The 23,381-nt window shown below is 40.6% G+C and overlaps 1 protein-coding gene across 1 annotated transcript in view; it reads right to left on the bottom strand.

Annotated features, from left to right (window-relative positions):
- PGM5 (phosphoglucomutase 5) overlaps positions 1–23,381 on the bottom strand; it is a 160,223-nt gene that overhangs the window by 104,006 nt on the left and 32,836 nt on the right. The window lies entirely within an intron of this gene.

The following is a 23,381-nucleotide window of genomic DNA, read 5'->3' as shown; positions in this document are numbered from 1 at the left end:
ATGCTCCAAGTTACCCATTTTCTGACACAAATGAACTTATTTACAAAATAGAAAAAGACTCACAAACATAGAAAACAAACTTATGGTTATGGGGGAATAGAGAAGGGTGGAGGGATAAATTAGGAGTTTGGGATTTGCAGATACTAACTACTGTATATAAAACAGACGAACAACAAGGTCCTTTTGTATAGCACAGGGAACTATTTTCAGTACCTTGTAATAGCCTATCATGAAACAGCATATGAAGAGCAATAAAAATATGTATAAGTGAATCACTATCCTGTACAGCAGAAATTAACACAACATTGTGAACTGACTATAATTAAAAAAGCTACCTATTTTAAGAAAAGTTCATCATAGCAATAATTTGTACAGTGCATGACAGCTTCCAAAGTGCTCCCCATTTCCTTGTTCAATTGACAATATTCCTGAAATATATCATGATAACTAGCCCGTATCTAAATTGCAGGCATTGTAAGTGCATAAGCTCAAGGTCAGTGGGGCTTTTTTTTTTTTTTAATTCCTCACAGATAATATGAATTTTGTGATCTACTGCATGAATTCAAAGGGATCCGTTTCCTTCGTTTGAACTCAAAATCACAATTAGAGGCTTTTTCTTCAAATGTGACCTATTTCTGACTATTTTCCCTGACCCACAAAACTCACAGACCACAAAGCAGCTCTGACTCTATTTGGAACACACCACACCTCAGAGGTTTGCCGCTGGGAGTAACACAGCTCCGAGGTCTTCAGAGTCCCAGCGTGAGGGTTGGACTGTACCTGCCACCGGTAATGCAGGAATGGCCAATCCCATTAAATAGCTGGGACTCCTCCTGGTGTACATGTGCATAGAGTGTTTGATAGTAACCCGATGGAGTCTAAACAGTGACAGCTCTAACTACTGAAATCAAGGCACTTTCCATGCATCTGGCAACTATTCTTAAGCGGGTCTGCATATCCAAGGCTGCCACATCGTTCAGTACGGAGCATCAGAGCCTAACTGGAATCTGACTGTAACAGTCTTCTGGCAGGGCTAGCACTCAGAAGAACGGAGAGGACTTCTCAACAACGTGAAACCCTGACAGAATTATCACAGGAGGAGAAAGGGCCATTTCAAGAGACAGAAAGCCTGTCCTAGTTGTGACACCAAAATCCTCTCGTTTCTGTTATGAAAACGTTCTGTTTGGGCTCTGAGAATATGCAGAGGGCATGCTTCTGTGTGTGTGACTGACATTTCCAGACAGGGAGCATTTAAAGGCTAAGGAAAAAGAACAGTGAGTACTGGTTCCCATGAAAGGCTTCTCAACAGGGCTAAGTGCCTGAGGAGATGATTTGCAGAAGTGCTGTGGGAGCCTCCCAGGTCACACTTCCTCTCCCAGGTCCTTTCAAGCATGGCTGCGTCAAGCTCAGCTTTGAAATGCCCAGCGGGGTCTGAAGCAACACCCACTGTGGCCCTGGTGGACGCAAATCTCCCCAGGCACAGCTCCACACACAACCAACTCCTTCCAATCAAGACACCCTTCTCAGTGGGGAGGGTACAGCTCGTGGTGGAGCGCATGCTTAGCATGCAGGAGGTCTGGGTTCAATCCCCAGCACCTCCATTAAAATAAACAAACATTTAAATAAATAAATAAATTTAATTACCTCCTTTCCTCCACTAAAAAAGGTTTCTTTTCTCTGTCTGGACACCTAGCTGGTGGTAGAAATGCAGAAGAAACAACACTGAGGTCCGGGAGCTGTTCATTAAATCTATGTGTGTTTTACTGTTTTGCCCAGAAAATGTCCAGTGATAAGTACTCCATATATTTGCTGAAAATTATGAGCAGACAGAAAACTTTAAAACTTAAAAAAAAAAAACCTCAAGACATTATATCTCCTGTTTCTCTTCTGGCTCAGACCGTTGAAACTACCTGTAACAGTGCCTTTATCTCCCTCCTAATTAAAGAAATAATATGCAATGGAATTGAGATTGATTATGTATTATATTAAATCATATTAATTTGGTACGATTTCTTTCATCTGATTTTCCTGTCAAAATCCCAAAGCAGGGGTTTATTTCTATGCACATGGAGGAGGTGGGGGAGAGGCACTTGGTAAAGTAGTAAGTGAAAGTTACAACCACTGTAAAACAGGCCACCAAATCCTTACCACGCTCTCTTTTTTCAATGGACCCTAAGCTCACATAAGTCGGATTCCTCTGGCTGGATCAGTCTGCCCTCTGAACTTCCATCTGCCCACACCTCCTCTTCCCTCCCTTGGACTCTGACACCCAAATCCAGAGGCTGTGGGTTGGTAGGAGGGGGGTCCAGGCAGGCAACCTGGTGGGGGTGGGGGTGTTCCAAAGGGAAAGAGAAGAGGACCTTGACAAGGGGGCCGGTCATGCCCCACTCCTAGCAGCCAGCTGATAAAACCGACTCCCCTGGGCTCAGACAGGATTAGGTGAGGTGCCACCAGAGGCACAGCCCCTCGCAGGGCCGGCGCTGTGAGTCATCTGGACAAAGAGCAGAGGCAAGGTGAGAGGAACAGAAGCCGCCTGCAGTGGCAATGCGGAGCCCAGTTCTCTTCTTTCCTGAACACAAGGCATCCTTTCTTTCATCGCCCTTTCAGCTCAGGACAAGTTATCAGTGACGGGGTCTGATTTCCAAAGCGCTTCTCTCTCACACCCTCAATGCGACAGGATGTTAACCAAAAGGTCTGTGAGCTAAAAATAAGACCACTTGTCTATCAAGCGGAGCCCAGGGGCAAAGCCGGGTTCAGAGCCCGAGAGGCTTTTTGTTAAGCCAAGCAGAATGGGAGGACACAGAAACCCCACAGGGCAAATTCTCAGGGGATGCCTTCCTCCGAGCTCATAGAGGTAGATAAAGAAGCATTCCAGTGGATTTGCCCTGTGAAGTGGGGCACTGGGGTTTGGCAGGCAGGTAGGACCTCTGGAGTTCAAATAAGCCCGCGGTGCCTTCGGTCAAACACAGCAGAACAAAACAAGGGACCCTGCAAGCAGGTGAGCACGAGACAGTAATCCGGGGGGGAGAGAGAGCAGAACCAAGTGGAGAGAAAGGGCTTCCATGACGCCAAGAAGAACAACTCTGGCTCCTGTCAGGGCAGAAACAGGGCAAAAAGGAGAGATCAAAGGCAGGAGGATGAATTCCCTCTCCTGGCTGGTGTCAGAAAAGGCTCTGGCAACGGTGTGTCTCCAATGAAGTGTAAACCAGGCAGGCAGCGGTTACTGCCGGAGGTTCTGTAACACAGACAGTAAAATTAAAGTAGCCATGAAGCCAACGGCAGGGGAGAGACATGGTCCAACCGAGGCAGAGCTGAGAGGCTTTTCCCAGCTTCCTCCAAGGTCTGGCAGATGCCATCAAATCCTGGAAAACATGGGTGGCAGAGTAAAAGAAAAACCTTTCTTGACAGCCAGAAAAAGAAGGCAGGCCTCAGTGACTACAGCTGAAGTCAGTAGGTTTTGAAGACAGGTTTTGACCTACAATTTAGCAGCATCTATATGCTTTTAGCCTCTTCTTGCTTGATTAGACATATAGTGTATCTTTTCCAGCACTAATTTCATTTCTCAGTACAACTTTGTGGTTAAAAATGCCTGACCTATATTTTGGATATTGCTGTGAAGGACAGAAATAAGAGGATGGGTGACTCAATGTTCCATGAGATGGATCATACAGGTACTCGGTCAAAATTCTCCACAAACACAGATGGCCAACAGGCACATGAAAATATGCTCAACATGGCTAGCTCTCAGAGAAATGCAAATCAAATCTACATTTATCACTTCACAAGGTCAGAGCACTATCGTCAAAAGTCTACAAATAACAAATGCTAGAGTGGGTGTGGAGAAAGGGAACCTTCCTAAACTGTTGGAGGGAGTGTAAACTGGTGCAGCCACTATGGAAAACAGTATGGAAGCTCCTTAAAGAAAACTAAAAATAGAGTTACCATATGATCCAGCAATCTCACTCCTGGATACATGCCTGGAAGAGATGAAAACTCTGATGCAAAAAGATACATGCACCTGAATGTTCACAGCAGCACTATTTACAATAGCCAAAGACATGGAAGCAATCTAAGTGTCCATCGACAGACAAATGAATAAAAGAAGATGTGGTATATATGTACAATAGAGTATAACTCAGCCATAAAAAAGAATGAAATAATGCCATATACAGCAACATGAGTGGACCTGGAGATGATCATACTAAGTGAAGTGAGCCAGACAGAGAAAGACAAATATCATATAATATCACTTACATGCGGAATCTAAAATAGTGATACAAATAAACTTATCTACAAAACAGAAACAGACTCACAGACATAGAAAACAAAACTATGAATACCAAAGGGGAAGGGAGACGGAAGGATACATTAGTAGGAGTCTGGGATTAGCAGATACACACCACTGTACTTAAAATAGGTAAACAACAAGGACCTAACTGTATAGGACAGAGAACTATATTCAATATCTCGTAATACCCTGTAATGGAAAAGTATATGAAAAAGAATATCTATATGTGTGCAACTCAATCACTTTCCTGTACATGTGAAACTAACACAATATTGTAAATCAACTATACTTCAATTTTTAAAAATTCTCCACACACAGAGATGCAGTACAAGCATTCCACTCTTCCGCCAGGGCCCGGGAGAGCACACTCTCCCCGTTCTCTGACTCTTCATTGCTTCTTTCCGGAGGTCCCCCAGGTTTGGCAGAAATCTGGGAGTGAGTGAAGAGCTATCACATGTGCTTCTCTGCAGGAGTAGCCTGAAAGCTAAAGGCATAACCCACTGTCAATGAAGGGGCTCCAAATATAGTTCTGTTACTGTATCATAGGACCTTCTGCTAAATCTAATTTAAAAGCCATGCCTATTTTGTCCATCTTTGCTGCAGACTGTGCAAAGACACCAGCAGATCACCATTCCATCAAGTGGGTGGTTATCTTATCAGGATGGAGAACTTACAAGAACTTACATGGGACCTAAGCTTGCCCAGTCTTCACACCTCCTGTTGGTATTTGATCCTGACTTTCCGGCCAACCTGTTGAACCCCATGAGGAAAGAAACAATCTGTCAACATTCAGAGCTAAGGAGGAAATAGCATTTTTGAGATAAAATCCCCTTTGTGGCAGATGTGTATTTTACCAGCTTTATCAAGTGTCTTTCCTCAACAGCTGCACAGCAGTAGATTTCATAAAATAACAAAATCACACATCATCATGAAAGCTAGAAGCACCCCCTTTGAGATTTCCTGCTTAGAGGACTCTGAGATAAGAGCTAGGCACATTTCTGCGTTATCCCACCATAACTGTGTAAAGTTTCTCTGCGTGCCTTAATTTTTTTCATTACCTACTTTTCAGAGGCCAGGCACAAATAATTGGATCTGCATAACTCAGGGAAATTTTAGGGCTTTAAAACATATCAACACCAAATGAGAAGAAAGAAAAAGTAGTCCTAATGCCTTATCTGGGTTCCCCAGGAACAGATTTGAACCCTGAAGCAAGGATTCAAGTACACACTTTGATCTGGGAGGTGGGGGAGAAAGTGGGGAGAGCGTAAGCTGGGGAGAAGGGAAGCAAGACACAGAAGGGAAGAAAGTTAATAAAGGTCAGGCTCTCAAGCCAGGTATCACAGTAGGTAACTGAATCTTAATCTTGCAAAGATGCTCTGGGAACCTGTGAAAACACATGGCTCGGGAACCCACTGAGGGGCAGGGGAGCCATGGTATTTCTACACCAACTCTCATTAGGCACTCGTGCAGGAATCCCAAGAGAGCCATCCATACCTCCTTGTGTGGACTCCCTTGGACTCAAAGGACTTCATTAATATTTAATTTTTTTCCTCACTATTTCAGTGTTTTGTTTCTGTCTTTATTTTGAGGCTGGCAGGAAGTCATCCGCTAACTAATAACCAGATCAGCAGAGCATTTGTGGGAGGAATTCCTCAGATCCTACATTCTCCCAGGAGCAGGCATAATTTATTTCAGATCTGATAGAAATGCCACTCACTCTGAGCCCTCCAGAGGCAAATACCAACTTTACTCTTTTAAATAATGTCAGATACTTTTGAATAGTGTCAGATGCCAATTTTACCCTTTTGGATAATGAAAAATGAGGCAGTTCTTCCTATAAACCAATTCTATAATGCTAAAGCATCTTTAATTAATTCTAGGTAGTAATTCTGAAGGTGGGGAGTGGAGGCAGATATAGCCTAAGGGGTAGATGACAATCTCTAAACTTTTATGAGTGGATGTGAGTCTGTGTGTTTGCACACTTGTTTCACAGATATTTTGACACCTTAGGGGGAGAATCCTTCTCCACAGGGAGACATTCTTACTCATGAGAGAAGATATGGTGAAGAATGAAGGCTGAAAAGTGTACACCCATCATTGAAATCCAGAATAGAAATGGGATGAGAGAGAGAAAACATAAAGCTAAAAAGACATGAAGAGAGAGTCAGACAGGTTTCCAAAGAAATGGTTTCGTTTGAAAGAAGAAACAGCACCAGGATACTCTCAGATAGTGAGGCTTACTATGCCCATATTTTGACAAATGAGGTCACATTGTGCTGCCTGTTCAAAAAGTCCCCATCCCAGGCACAGCCCTGGCTTGAGAAATGGAACTCACATCATCACATCAGGTTTCCCACTCATGCTGATGTTGGAGCAGATGAAAGCAGATGTTTCCTGTCAAAATGTGAATCTCTCCCCAAAGATCACATCAGCAGCCTCCATCTCTTCAAGCCACACATAAGACCAGGGGCTTCCATGCAACTGGATTTCTCCTTAACCTCACTGTCCCATTTACTAGATCCGTTATCCCTAAACTGCAAGCTCTGGAATACCATGTTCTTCTCATAAATGGAACATGGCACGCAGTTTCATAAAAGGGAAACACTATTAAGAAAATGGTCCCAGGAGCCAATTGGAGGAAATAGTCTCTGATATGCAGCTGCCATGACTCACTGACACTCTTAGCTTAAAAACACCTAACACCTTCAGGGGGTCGCAGGGGAACCCAGAGCATGAGCCCTGAGATCAAGAAACACCCGTGGAAATGGGTCCCGTCAACAAAGGGTGATTTCATCAATTACGGAAAACCCAGCCACTTGTGGAGAATATTTGGCAACTCTTCAGTAGTGCATCCTTTCCTATTTTAGGAAATAGAAAACACTGAATAAACAGAATATAGGAAACAGCATGTGATATTTCTCAGAGTCATAGAGTCTGTTAACTCTATGACTCTCAACTAAGGTATCATGAAGCAAAGTATGCCTAAGGCTCACTTCCAGTCATCAGAGACATTCTGATTTAGAGAAAACATCTTCTTCAACAAGCATTTCATAAAATTGAAGACTTAGGTGAGGGAGGAAAAAATAAGGCAGACTATGTTATTAGGTAATAATAACAGCAGTATCCATTGAGTGCTTATTCTCTGTATTAGCCCATTTGAGCTGTACAACAACCTGACGAGGTCAAGCACTCTAATTTTCATTTGACAGATGAGAAAACAAGCACCAGGACGTTAGGTAACTTCCCTACATTTACACAGCTGAGCCACGGTAGATCTCACACTTGAACTCTGGTCTTTGTGAATTCAAAGCTCTTACTCCTTGACACCATACTGTAGCACCTTTTTTGGCTCACAATGGATAGTATGCTCCAGAGTGTTTTCTCTTTCCCTGACCTGATTTACCCCTGCTTATCACAACGAGCAACTACTACAGTCAAAGCATGAAACTCAGACTGAAAAAGAAAGAGAAACAACAAAACGTGGTCTCTGTTCTTAAGGAGCACAGCAAGGTCTTCCAGTGAGAAACACCCGTAGCCTAAGAGAAAGAAGTTCCATTACAGCCACAAGTCTTTTCAGGAAATGTCCGTAATTCTAGAACGTCCTTGAATGGTGGGCAAAAACTTTAAATGAGTTAGCAGCTACTGACAGTTGCCCACCCAAAGTCATTCACACTGACACCCTCATTCACAGAACAATGACTTTATTATTCATCCCCAGTAAAAGTGAACGTGCTATAGAAAAGGAAAATACTGCACTGGACAGCTTCTGGAAAAGTTTTCTTGACTTTCAAAAGACACATATATAAAAGGCAGTCCCTCTTCTCCCATAGAACTACATCATATGTAGGGGAAATAGCTAGAGTTTCTGGAGCCTTTCCATGAGGAAAGCTCACCAAGGACAAAGACCACGCCCTGAGGACGCCAGAACCTAGCTCCTCACTGGTGAGGCTGAGGCAATGAATGAGCGCCCCGCTCCAGCCAGAACTAGTCCTCTCTAGACACTTTAGTAAGTGAGATATACCTGTCCCTTATTGTTTATGTCATCTGGAGTTCAGTTTTCTGTTATTGGCAACTAAAAACCACCTTGTTTCCTTCTCAAAAACCTTGCTTCCCAATCTCTGTGACTATATCATAGCTCCAGAGGTACGGATGGGTGTTAGTGGACTTCTCCCACTATGAGCATCAATTTATTTATTTATAAAATGAAGAAAATAATACTTTTTCCCTTAGGTTGTGAGTTGCTATATCTTTTATCTTTTCTTTGGTAGACATTCCTCCTCTTCCTCCTCCTCATCATTAATATCATCATCAATATCATCATCAACATTTATGTCATCATCCTAACTTCTTTAGTCTAAAGAAAAGAAAAAAAAGATTTTCAGCATGTCAAAGTTTAGAGAAAATAATACTTTATATCTGCAGAGACAACAGTATTCCACACAGAATGTTTAGAACATCATTTAAACCTATGGCAAAGACTGCTAGCTGCCCCTCTATAACCATTCCCCCCTTCCTTATTGATAAGAAAGCCCTTGATTTTGAGCTGTGCACATGACCATTCCGAGTGAAGACTCCATTTCCCAGCTTCTCTTGCAGCTAGGTATTGCCATGTTATTAAATCCTGGCTTGTAGGACATAAGCAAAAGCATCAAATACCCCTCTGTGAACTTCTTTAAAAGACAATGTATCTATCTTTGCTCTTCCTCTTTTCCTTTATCTTTGACTCCATTCACTGCATGAAGACTCAATGGCTGGAGCTCCTGCCATCTTGAAACGTGAGGGGAAGAGCCACATCCACAGAAGGCAGAGCCATAAGCTAGAAGGAATGTGAGTCCCTGGGAGCTCTGTGAAAAATAGCCACCACACCAGCCCTGACTACCTCCCTTCTAGAAGGGGAGAGTCAGGCTTTGAGAAACGACAAGAACCAGGGATAAGGTCAGATGTACCAACATGCTCACTCGCATATCTCCTTTTGCATTTTATTCAGCTGTTTCTCTATGAGAGTTCCCTCTGTCACCCGACTCTGGCTCAATGTCATGCCTGCCCAGAGCCACAACACATCTCTGACCTACTCCAGGAGGTGGTCCGTAGGTGGAAGTTTCCTCTACAACTCCAAACAGCCTTGTCCAAATAAACTCACATTCTCAAATTTCTCATGTTCCTGGCACCCACCTGCTTTGATAAGATTCATGTATATAAACTTCATCTGGTGAGGAATACTCACCTTTCCACCTCCCAGGTCTCTCTCTAGTGCACCAGAGTAATTAGCTAATGGGTTTGTGGATAAAAGGACTACAGAGCTTATAAATTTTCTAAAAGTCATTATAAAAACAAGAAACAACTATTATAACAATAAGTTGGGACTGAGATGCTAACTGTTAAGAAAGGACGTAGCTAGTGGTGTATTAGTAACAAAGAAAGCCATTTTCACCAATCCCTCCTCTGTCCTCTCACCCCTACCCACAGGAATGCCACAACGCAATTCATTTGGTCATAGTATTTCTCTGATTTTACTTTTTTAGCTTTTGGCTGAACTACAGAATACGCTGTGAAATGGGCAAGTGCTTACGTTATGCACACAAATCATATTATACCTTTTAATGGGATGTGTATATAACACAACATCAAAATCCTATCACCAGAATTAGCAGTGGGGAAAAAAACTTTGAGCTCTGTATAGGGGTTTAACAGTTTGGGCTAAAATTCAAACAGACACAGGTGTGTTTTAAAAGAAAAAAAGGAAACTCAGTTTTCCCAGAAAGACAATTTTTCTAAAGAGACAGGATTTCCAGGGTCCAACAGTCCAGGGGCCAGCTGCTTCTACAGAAGCACCTGATAGAATGAACAAAGCACTTCTCATTTGTAATGACGGTAAAGGACATTAATAAAAAGGCAAAAGATCAAATGGGAAAGGGTCTAATTCTGGATCCCTAATTTAAAGATTCCACATACACATAGAGAAGAGCTAAAGAAAATTAACAACCATTACTTACAAGGTAACCTGAAAAACTACAAATACAGATATTCAAGGTTCACACGGCAGTCTTCTAAGAGCTCTGTTGTGCTGTGAGATGTGAGGGACCCACAGAAAGGAACACAACCCAATCACTGTTATCTACACGGGGGAGATGGGATTTAAGTGCACCCACTGGTTACAGTTTAGTCCAAGTTCCTCAGTGTGGAACAACTGGAGACTAGTCATTAGAATCCACTCTCCATTCCAGAGTTTGTTATCTATAAAACTCCATCACCATGATAATAATGCTAACCTTCCTTGAGCTCTTACTGTGAATGGCACTGCTTTAAACATTGTTCATCCATTTATTACCTCATGTTACCCCAATGAGAGTGGTGCTGTCATTATCTCATTTAGCATGGAAGACCCTGACTAGGGAACCAGCCCGAAGTCAGAGGACCAGAGAGCAGAGGATTCAAATCCAGTAGTCTGAATGCAGAGGCCAATGGAAGTCAAGGAGTACCACGTTCCACTTAGCATATGAACATGTTTGGGAATACTGGGAGGCAGAAGTGTGTACACTCCTTAACCTAAGCCCTCTCTCTCTAGCACACATACTCCTGACCTCCCACTCCTAAATTTAGGTAGTAGAATCTGTGTAAGGCAATCTGCAAGAAACAACATCATGATCTGGAAACACTCTCTGAGTCCATCATTAACATTCATATCGAAGCCAGGAACCTCTCTGAATCTAGCAGAACGCCTTCCATGAGAAGAGTAACAGATTTTGTTGACAGTGAAGTTTGACAAAGGAAGAAAGGATGCAGAAGAGAAGATGAATTCCAGCAGTGTTTCCAGAACCTAGCAGTATGCTTGGCACAGAGCTCGTGCTAAAAAATGTTTTTTGAAAAATGACAAAGTGGAAGGGATGTAAGCAGAGAGGAAGGCAATAAAGGAAGGAGAGAAGAAGGAAGCAAGGAAGGAAAGAAGGAGAGAGCAAGAGAGATAGAGGGAGGGAGGGAGAAAGGAAGGAAGGGGTAGAGAAGAGAGGATGAGAAAGAAAAACAGATGAAGCACTTGCAAGGATCTGAGGCAAGAATCACTGTTTGAACTCTAATACCACTGTCAGTTACTGGTAAGTAGCAGAGGGTCTACAGGGGTGTGGGGCGGTAACAAGAAGAAAGGCAATTTGAGTTCTTAACCAGGTCCTGAATTCTCCCTTCAGAACTGCACCCCAACGCACTCACCTAGCTCACATCCCTTTGCCACCTATTAGGTCCCCAGTTGCTGCAGATACTCCTTCTGGAAGGAGGAAGAAAAGCTCTGCTTTGAAGGACACCTCCATCCATTCTCTGTCACTTGGTTTGGGAAGGAATAATTGTCGTCCCAGCTCCACTTAATAAGGGAAGGGGCTTAAAACTTTCAGCCTATCCCACCCTTCATGGCCTCAGTGAGACAATGGGGTAGAGAGATACAAACCCCAACCAGAGTCAAGACTCAAGGAGATGTTCTCAGTTGCTTCTTTCTAGAAAAGTTTTGTCTCATAGACACACATACACACAAAAAAAATCCTTTATTCGCCTGGACAAGTAGTTTAAGAGTGAGGCTTGGAAATCCTATAGACATTTGCTCCCTCAGAGAGAGAACCTGGAGAGCCAGAGGCAGAGAACCTGAGGAAGAAAGTGATACCTTCTAAGGCAAAGCACACAAGGAATATTCAGGTCTCACTGAGCTGCTGGATAAAGAAGGTTCACCTGAGGCCAACTCTACTTCAGTCTATGCGGACCAACACATACCCTTTATTATTCAGGTCCCATTCCAGCCAGTTTTCTCTCATTTGCAGCACAAAGATCCTGACTGACATAATCTCTCTGTGAGTCCTGGATAGAGATCGTGCATTCTTAAACACAGGCACCAATTCACCAAACAGTTTTCTTTCATGCTAGAATATAAACCACTGATGCAGCTGGGGACTCTAAAAGAACTTGTAATTCCAAATGACAGATTTAAACCTCAGGCAGAAACTTGATCAGAGATGAGATGATGGACCCGCAGGTCTGAATTCTACCCTCATCTGTGTGAGGCATGCAGACAGGGGCTGACATGATTTTTCTTTTCTTTTTTTAAGCATCGATATCTTAAACCCAACTGCCAACACATTATTTTCTAAAGGAGCCAATTGTGTTTAATTGGTATCTTTCATGTTTCTGCACATTAGTGTTGTCTGTGTGAGATCAAAAACCCTTAGAAGGAACATACAGGCTTAACCCCCTTTACACAGAATGTTACAGAGGAGGGCTGCTGAAACCTGATAAAGGGCTTTTCGTGCAACCACTGCTGATTTACCACTTCACGCAGATCCTGAGGTAAGGGTATAAAATTCAAACCTTACCTTGAACTCCAGTCAACATTTTCCTGGAAGTTTTAAATTAAAGCCAGGAACTGCTTCTTCTAGAGCTTTACTAAACAGTAGTGATATTCAAGGTCAAAATTATAAGACATCTTGGGGTTGAAATTAATTGTGCTTGTCTGATGTCATCCATCACACACCTGGGTTCTCCCTATACACACACCAATAGACACAGATGACTTTCACCCAAAATACAGTCAGAACTGTTCTCCTGTTCTCAACAACAAGGAACAGCAAAGAAATTTTGACACCTGGAATTACACAATCTGGTACTAGTCTCAACTGCTTCCTTCTGGATGCACAACCTTGGGCGAGTTACTGAATCTCCCAATGTCATATTTTTCCTATTAAAAATATGTTGATAATAGCACTGTCTCAAATATTTCTGAGGGTTTGTGTGAACATCAAACAAAATACTGTAATGGAATTCACTGTAAATAAAAGTGCATTTGCCCTCTTGCTCTTTGCTGAGGAGGCAAAACTTTGGGGAAATTTCTTGATTCCCTTGTGCATCTCTCTGAGATACTATTCTTCCTTCAGCCTGACAAGTAAGTGAAATCGATGATATTTAGCAATTTAAGCCGTTTCCAACAGGTTCAGCTTAATACCGCCCTGAGAAGTTGGGCTTGGACTCCATTAAAAAAATTTTTTTGGTGAGAGTTACAAAATTCATTTCAAAATATAAAGCACGTAGAAAAAGCACATTTTTTTGGTACAAAAATCTCTTTCTCTCCAGAAGGATGTTCAGGCCTGAGGTGATTTATTATTATCCTCCATCATTTAAAAGCACTGTCAAGTGCCAACGCTTCTCTGGCTGCTTGACAAAGCATACAGTTCAGAGTTGTCTTCCTTGTATCTTTTATGCCACCAATAAATTTGAAATGATAGACCTTGAAATCTTAGAATTTCCAACTCTAAATGTAAGTCTTTTCTAAGACAAGACTGCAGGTAATGTATTGATTTTCTGGCTCACCAGATGAGGAGGCAGTGGATAGTGACTCCAAAGCCCACTGGACCCACCTGAATCCAGCCAGTGTTTACTGATGGTCTGGAAATGCATGTCTCCATGCTGGGAACCAGGGTCATTCAAAGAGCCATGACCCATGATACTGATCATAAAGGAAGACCCAAGAGAAATGCTGTTTTATTTTCCGATAAATAGGGTTTGATTATTTTCATCACCTTTATCAAGGTATAACTGACATAAAATAAATAGTTCCATGAATCTTGACAGACAGACAGGTAGATATAGAGTTGTGCAACTACCATCATAATTAAGATATAGAACATTTTTATCAGCCCAGAAAGTTACCTCGTGCCCATTTGCATTAATGAATGGGATTTATTTTTAAATTGTATAAATATTTTAAGTCACTAGAAAAAAAAAAAGAGGAGGTTATTTAACCAAATGGACCCTCCAAAAACCAAACTGGAGATTATAAACAAAGGCAGGTCATGAAGTCAACACTTCCATTGGAAAGCAACTGCATGCCACTCTGTTATGTGCTCTAGACTGGATGGCACTGAAACCCCTGCTTAAAATGACCTTTAATCCCCAGTCAGCCAGGGTGGTGTCAAGGAGATACTTTCAGTACTGGCAGAGTCCATCAATGGTCAAAATTACTTGCCAAATGCCAACAAGTGCCGAGTCACTTGGTGGAAGGGCTGAGAACAGGACGCTGGACACCCTTAACAATGACCATGCCTTTCTACAAACAGAACCAAAGACTGGCAAAGAATCCTTGCAAATATAGCAGGCAAGAGAGAGCTGATTTCTAAAAATGGTCTGTCCCTGAGTCCACGTGGGAGAGTGATGATGACTATATATTCTGGAACTTGGGTCACTTAATGCTCATCCAAAATTGTTTTTCCAAACGACACAGATAGCAGAACCCAAGACGACTCTGAATAATTGAAAAAAAAGATGGTTTATCCAGCATCTCCAAAGCTCTTGCAGCTTCCAGTCTTAAATGTTACCACTTTATTCCTCTCACTTTAGCTAATTAATTCTGTAAGTGCTCTCTACTAAATGTACGCATGAAATCACTTTCTCATCCGACACCAACTCTTAGAAATACTAACAAGCAGGGCTGAATCCTTGTCAGCAACTTTTCCAGTCGGTAAATACAAAAAGCATAGAGGAAGGCAATGCTAGGCATCTTCTAAGTGTCCTAGGAAGAAATCCATTTCTCACCCTACTCAGCAGGGCAAGGAATAAAAACCCAAGCTTAAGTTCAGGCTGTGCTGAGTTTTTAGTTCTTGATTAGATAATAACGGCTATGTTGTTGCTTTCTTTTACCTCACTTGTATTGTTATAGTCAATACTCACATATCATTACCAAAAATCAACTCACTACAAACTTACCTAAAGGTAAATGAAAACCGTAAGTCAGGCACGGTTTTATTAGACCCAAAGAAGACTGTGCAATTACACATCGTTCATTGTCTTCTTATCATTCTTTTACTTTTCCCGTGCAAACAGGTGATACAGCAACGACAAATTTATTTTGTGCAAAAGTCAAAAGAAGCATGTGGGTAGTCCATGGTAGTTAACTTTTAGAATTATGTGATTAGATCTGTGGAGTCACTTTTTCTCCCAAATAAAAAGTAACCAGAAAGGGGGGAAATCTCATTCATTCATTTAACACGTGCTTATTGGGAACCTACTCTATGTCAGGCACTGGCTAAAACCTTCACCTTTGAGGGGCTCACAGGACATCAGGAATCAGACAAGCACATGTTTTCAACCCCTGTGATGATTGTGATAAAGGGGTCTCTGAAGAACAAGTTCCATATGCTGCTTTGGGGTGGAGAACAAGACATCAGAGGAGTATTTACCGAGAAGGTGATGCTGCCTCAAGTCTTGAAAGATCAGGAAGAACAAAAGTGGGATACGGATGGGGAAAAGGAACACATTTCAAGGAAATAGAGCAGGTTAGCAAAGGCACAACAGTGCGAGAGGACACCAAACTGGGAAAACCATAAGCAGCACAACACATCTAGAGGACAGGATAGAAACGTAGGCAAGAGTGCGATGTTCGTGATTTGAAGATTGCGTATGTTTTAGAATCAGGAGACAGCATCTCATTCTGCAGGCTTTTGAAGTCACCAGGACATTTTAAGCAAGGGAGCATGGCTTTCTGCCTTAGAATGATTGCCCTTGGGGTAGTCCAGAATAGGGAATGAAGAAGAGGAGGTCTGGGGCTAAGGGGACTAGCTCCCTGACTATTACAAAAAAAAAGCCCAAGCAAAAGATTTTGAGAATGTGAACTAGGAAAGTAAAAACAAGGATGGAGAGGAAAGAATGACTCATGAAATATTTAAAGGATTTTCCCAACAGGACCCAGTGACCAATGGTGCACTGGGAATGAAGAATAAGTAGTCTAGGATTATGTTAGGTGATACACTTAGACAATAAACATAAACAAGAAGGAAAAACATTTCTTAGGGAAAATTTTAAAAGTTGCTATTTACACATATTAAATTTGAATTGTCTATAGTAGAGCTGTCTACTGACAGCAATTTGGATATAGAACTTGGGTAAATTTTTTTCTGAAGGAAAAAGATAAAAATCGGAAGTGCCTAAAATTAACAAGGGTCTAATACCTAGAATATGCAATGAGCTCATGCAAATCCATCAAAAAGGGGGGAGAGCCCTAAATAGAAAAATGGGCAAAGGACAGAAATAGACAATTAACAGAAAGGGAAGCCCAAAATCTCTCAAGCACCTGAAGAGATGCTCATTAGTAAAATGAGAAATAAAAATTTAATATGGCAATGATAGATTACTCTCTATTCCAGTGGAGGAAATAATCAGAAAGCTAGACCATAGAAGTATTGGCTAAGATTTGAAGAAGCAGGACCTGGTAGAAGAAATAGACTAGTGAAGCCATCCCAGAGTACAATCTAACACAGGATTTGGTCAAATGAAGTATACACACTGCCTCTGGCCCGACAATTCTGGTCTTAGATACACATGCCAAAAAATTCTCACATAAATCCCAAGGGGGCTGTGCAGCACTATTCACTGTGTGGGAGGTGAGAGGCAGCCTGAGTGTCAGTGCTGGGGGAATGGAGGTGAAAGTGGACGCGCACCACGGACCACCACGCAGCAGCTGGAAGCCACACACGAGATGCGCACACAGCCGCTGAGAGTATCTGAACACAACGTCCTCAGTGGAAAAAAGAAAGAAACCAAATGCAATTTATTATATAGTACTAGTTAGTCACAATCATTTAAAATACATGCCAATAGAACAACAACATATACAAATCAAAATGATACCCAACAAGCCCACATTTGTGGTTGTCTATCAGGGGAAGGCGGTCAAAGAGAAATACATTAACTTTTTATTAATAAGAAATGAGTCTCCCATCGAACAAATTATGAAAGGATTGTTCAATGATGAGTATGATTCACTCAACTTGCTGCACCTGAGGTCCAAAAACCTGGGGAGAGGATAAGACAGGGAGATCAGCAAGTCGGGATTACCAAAAAAGACTGGCCGTTGCACTGGTTATGCTGCTTACTCTTTGTTTGCCACCTTCCACCCTAGAGTCTGCATTTCCTTCGAGGCCCATCTTTGCCCTGTTCATTTCCCTAGGCGGCCGACCTCTACAGGTTGCCCCCTGGCTTCCAGTTGGGTTTGGTCAATAGGGCAGCGTCAGCAGGAGATCGGAGGGTCGGGAAAGAGGGAAGTTGGGGTATTTACACCTCCTTGACAAGTTCCATCCCTGACAACTCCAGACCTCACCAGGCTATGGTTACCCTCATCCTTCCTTGACCCTTTAGTGCCGGGGGAACTGATATTGTGAGTCCTGGGGTGCGTCTCCATCACTTCTTGATATTTTTGGTTTCCTTAATTAACATCACACATACTTCTGTGGACCAGGTTGTGAGGTTACAACTACAAAATACTTTTTAGCAAACCCTTTTGAGGGTGCCATCTCTTTTCTCCCTTGACCCTGACATGCACAGCTGTGGAGAGTTTTAGGGCAATAACTACTATAATAAAGGTTTTTTTCTTCTCTTTTTTGTATTTTAACATAGGCTATACTTGAACATCTTTATCTGCTAAGGCAAAATAATTTCTATCATTCTATAGCACAAAGGAGGTTGGGAGACTGAGTAATTACATAGTAGTTCACAACACTATCTCTCCCATTACTGCCATGAGTCCTGACTGATTTTGGAGACAAAACAGCACAGATCTAAAGGATGCATCAAGGACCAAGGTCACTGAAGATAAGTAGATACTTGCATACTTGCACAATTAACACTGTCTGGATTCCAAGGACCAGCTGAATACATTCAAGATAAAGCTACAGCACACATTTCAGACTGGGGACTGGCAACAAATAGCTGTAGACTACATTCTGAAAAATAAGTATTTTCACATGTGTTATGGGCCATTTCTAATCTCAGCATCAAAGCCGGGTCCAGCTGCATGTTTCTGATCTTCTGGTCTTACCTCAGAAAGCCCTTCCCTGGCCACCTTGTCTAAGCAGGATGCTTCATGTCCACCAGCTATTACTACACCAAGGTCATTTCCCCTGTTATAATGTGTGTTCATATATTTTTTCTTATTATTATTTATCTTCTCCACTATGACTATAAGTTCCATCAGGGCAAGGGACAGTTGCCTAGGACCTAAAAGGCCCTTAATAAGCATTTCTTGATTGAATAAATGGAGAACAATAGGAGTGACAGAGAGCAAAAACAGGGTAGAAGAGCATGAATTTCCTTCACCATCATATTTGTGGGCAGTGGACCTTACATGGCCTCCCTTGTAGTCAAAACATACTTCTCAGATCTGGCTCCCTTGCAGTGTATACGAGGATGCTAGCTAGCCCTGTTTGAGGCTCTAAATATCTCTAATGAGGACAGCTCAAGTCTGCATGTGTTTGCCTTGTTTTACACAGCATTCAGCACAGCCCCACGCACAGATGGGCACTTCATAAATATTACTGAAGGATGATGACACAGAGGATTATTTAGTACCTCCTCGTGGGGTGGAGACAGACCTCGGGCCACAAATATACTTTGAATGTGCTTTACTTCTCAATTAATTTGAACCAAAATGATTTCAGCAACACAGATTCATCTGCAACCACAAATCAGACACATTCCGGACAACAAAGCCCCAAAAGAATGCCATTTTTTCAAGGCTGAAACTGCATTGTTCTGGGGTAAATGGAATCCTTGTTTTAGTGATACTGTAAGAGGAGAAATTAAAGATACTAAAAGTCTTCCCTTGGGGAACAGCAATTATCTGTGAACAATGGAAGTTTGTCTGAATAATTCAACAGTTTCAAGGGTGCAGGCCCCCCTTACTCTGGAATCCCAGAAGTTTGGGCAAGTGTACCATTTAATGTGTCTCAACCACTCAGTTGTCATCCTTCTGGGCCTGGCATTTATGGGCACATTACTATGATTTTATTAATTAAAAAAAATAACCTAAATGGGAAGGTTAACCACTATCAAGATAAAATTTTGAGACTGCATCTATTTTATTAAGAAGAAAAAAGCTTATAAAGTGTCCATCATGAGAATCCACCTGGGACTACACAAGAGATCAAATACCCAAAGCAAACCCCCACGTCAGGGCCCCACAGAATTCTGAATCCCAACCAGTAAGCATGAATAATCCTTTTAAATGGTCACTTACATATCAGAACAGGTTCTTTGTGAAATTTCTAAGCAAGGCCTCTGGTTTCTGACTGAAACAGAGATTTATTGGGAAGGGGGGATAAAGTGAAATCAAGAACTACTGGGAAATTTCCACAAGAAAAGAGGACAAATGGTTTTTGCTGTCAGAATGAAACCAGCCTCTCCTGGCCAGGCTTTGGAAAGCTACTGACACAGGAGAGTTGAGCAATATTCTCAAATGGTTTCTCAGGGACCATCCTGATCAGGTTGTACTTACTGGGCAGATGCACTAGTTTCAAATTCTGGGCCACTTTCTTATTAGCTGTGCAACCTTGTGCAAATCACGTAACCTCTCTGATAATTAGTGTAACATCTTTAATATATTGAGGGTAATTCCTACCCAACCGCCTTATTAAATTATTGCAGACATCAAGTGACTTCAAACTGATGAAAATTCTTTCTAAATTATAAGATTCTGTATCAGTGGAAGGTGTTATTGAATATGCTCCCACAATATTAAATAACCTACATAGCATTCAGGATATGACTCTGGGTTCTCCATTTCTAGAGATGGTCCCATTTTTGTTTTGCTCTCCATGGTTTTACTGAATCTTTTTTTTTTTTAAGGAAAGATATAAACAAAGGCAAAGTGGGGGGGAAAATGGAATCGTACATCCTACTTTTTGGTGCTGTTAGGCAAGAATTTTAGACTGAGGTTGGTTCAACATCATGGGTTTGATATCAGTATCATCACCTGCAGGCAAAGTAGGGGGCATCCAAAGGCATGTGATTCATCTCCCCACTGGTGGAAGAATAAAAGATCGATTTACAGAAATCAGTTCTATTTCTAATTACTAGCAGCAAGCAACTGGAAAATTAAATTAGAAAACTATTCCATTTACAATAGCATCAAAAATACATAAAATGTTTATGAATAAATCTAACAAAAGTCATGTAATACTTCCATGCTACACTACAAAATATATGTAAGAAAAATTAAATTACAAAGTATGTGAGAGAAATTAAAGAAGCTAAATAAAGTAAGAGATATATCACATTGGTGGACTAGAAATCTCCATATTATTAACATGTAGCTCTTCCCAGATTGCTCTATGGACTCAACACAATCTCAGTCAAAATCTCAACAGGCTTTGGGAAATTGACAAGTCAATTATAAAATGTATATAGAAATGCAAAAGCTCTAAGATACATAATTTTCCTATATGAAGGAGAAAAAGATTTGGGGAAGTCACCTGATTTAAATGTTTACTTTAAAACTTCAACAATCAAGACCATGTAATATTGGCATGAGGACAGACAAACACATCAATGGAACAGAAGGGAGAATCTTGAAATCAACCCACATATATGTAGTCAACTGGATTTTAACAAATGCATCAAGGGAAAAGTAAATTCTTTTCAATAACAACTGGACATGGGGAAAAGTGAACCTGGACCCCTGCCTTATACCCATACAAAAATTAACTCAACATCATCAGAGACCCTAAATGTAAAAAAATAAAGCCACAATGATTCTAGAAGAAAACATCTTTTTGTTTTCTCTAGGGAAAATATCTTTTTGACCTTTGGGTAAGCAAAGTTTTCTTACAGAGGACGAAATAAGTATATACTAACTATGTAAGAAAAAAATATTGGACTTCATCAAAATCTAAAACTTATGCTCATCAAAAGACACCATTAAGGGCATGAAAAGGCAAGTGACAGGCAGGGAGAAAATATGTGTAATACATATATCTGACAAAAGACTTATGTCCTGCTGAATTCTTAAGCCTTTTGTGCAGCAACATGGATACTCCTGGAGAATATCATTCTAAGTGAAGTAAGCCAGAAAGAGAAAGAAAAATACCATATGCGATCGCTCATATGTGGAATCTAAAAAGAAAAACAAAAACAAAAACAAAAACAAAAAAACAAAGCATAAATACAAAACAGAAATAGACTCATAGATATACAATACAAACTTGTGGTTGCCAAGGGGGTGGAAGGTGGGAAGGGATAGATGGGATTTCAAAATTGTAGAATAGATAAACAAGATTATACTGTAAAGCACAGGGAAATATACACAAGATCTTACGGTAGCTCACAGAGAAAAAAATGTGACAATGGATATATATATGTTCATGTATAACTGAAAAATTGTGCTCTACACTGGAATTTGACACATTGTAAAATAATTATAAATCAATAAAAAATTTTAAAAAAAAAGACTTATTATCCAGGATATATAAAGAATTTCTACTATATATATGTTCATGTATAACTGAAAAATTGTGCTCTACACTGGAATTTGACACATTGTAAAATAATTATAAATCAATAAAAAATGTTAAAAAAAAAGACTTATTATCCAGGATATATAAAGAATTTCTACAAATCAATAACAAAAAGACCAACAATGCATTTTTAATTGAGCAAATACATTTTGGACAGGTACATAACAAGACAGTTTATAAATGAACAATAAGCATATGATAATGAGCTCAACATCACTAGTTATTAGGACAATGCAAATCTAAATCAAAATGAAATAACATTTTGCACTGACTAGGATGGTTTAAAAAAAAAAGACTGACAACACCAAATGTTGATGAAGATAATGAAGCAATTAGAACTCTCATACACTGCAAATCAGAGTATAAAATGGAAAAGAGTTTGACAGTTTCTTATAAAATTAAACAGACAACTACCCAACAATCAGCATTCTACTCCTAGGTATTAACCCTGGAGAAAAGCAGGCGTGTCCACAAAAGACTTGTTGTAAGAATGTTTATAATGGCATGATTCATAGTGGCTAATAAATGAAAACAACCCAAATGTTCATCAAGAGGAGACTGGAAAAATGAACTGTGATATATTCATAAATTGTTATACCGCACTGCAACAAAGGGGAATAACTAGTGACACATGCAATGGATGTAGATGAATCCAAAAAATCCATCTTAAATGAAAAAACCAGCAACAAACAAATACATAATATGTGATTCTATTTCCATGAAGCTCAATAACAGGCAAAACCTAAATTGGCAGTAGAAATTATGACAGTGGTTGTCTAAGGAGCACTGGAAGGAGGGTGGGGGACTTTTTGGGGTAATGGGAATGTTCTACTTCTTATTCTGGGTGGTTGTTACACAGATGAATACATTTTTCAAAACTCATTGAATTGTACCATTAAGATTACTCATGTCACCGTATATAAAATTTACTTCAGGAATGACTGAATAAATGGTAACGCCATGAGGAAATAACCACACAAATCCAGAAGGTGGGATTCTGTGGGACAACTGGTCAGGTCTCTTCAAAAATCATTGTCATTAAGTAAAAGATAAAGGAACTGTGCTAGATTAGAAAAGACTCGAGGGACGTAACAACCAGATGCAATATATGGTGTTGGACAGGATGCAGCTTTGGGAAAACCATCCATTAAAGACATTCTGGGGACACTCAGGGGAAATTGGAATATAATCTTGGTTTTAGATGACATAAAAATGTTTTTATACAAAGTTGGAGATTGTTGATGGAAAAGAAAAATGTTACAAAGCAGTATGTACTTTCAGATCTCTTTTTGGTATTATAAAAAGGCAAATGTGTATTATACATATGATATATGTTATATCATATGTATAATATACAATTTATAACCACACATGTAAATTATACATGTATAGAAAGAGATCCAAAGGAGATATACACTTATCTATTAATACAAGTAAGTCAGGGAGGGAGATAGGATGTTTACATTTTCTTATTTTTCTGTGATTTCTGACTTTCCACCATGCACAAGCACTGCTTCCACAATGTTGCTTGAAAATATTAGACTCTAAAATTCACTGTTTTATCAGACAAGTTAAAAGATGGATGGGTAGGGAAGGGAGAAAGAAACCTCAGATTGATCTACTAAGTGACTCTCCTGTTGGGCATCTTCCACGCGTATCTCATTTCATTCTCACAAGAAACCTGTAACGTGTCATCCCTGTTTTTATGGAACTAATGATAAGTTAGCATTTTCACGTAATATTATCTGACCTCAAGACTCATGTTCTTTCCACCTCTTTTGTAA

Source organism: Camelus dromedarius, chromosome 10 (assembly GCF_036321535.1).
Source record: "Camelus dromedarius isolate mCamDro1 chromosome 10, mCamDro1.pat, whole genome shotgun sequence".
Classification (NCBI taxonomy): domain Eukaryota; kingdom Metazoa; phylum Chordata; class Mammalia; order Artiodactyla; family Camelidae; genus Camelus; species Camelus dromedarius.
Note: the sequence above shows the minus strand (reverse complement) of the source record. Positions and strands in the feature narration are given on the sequence as shown.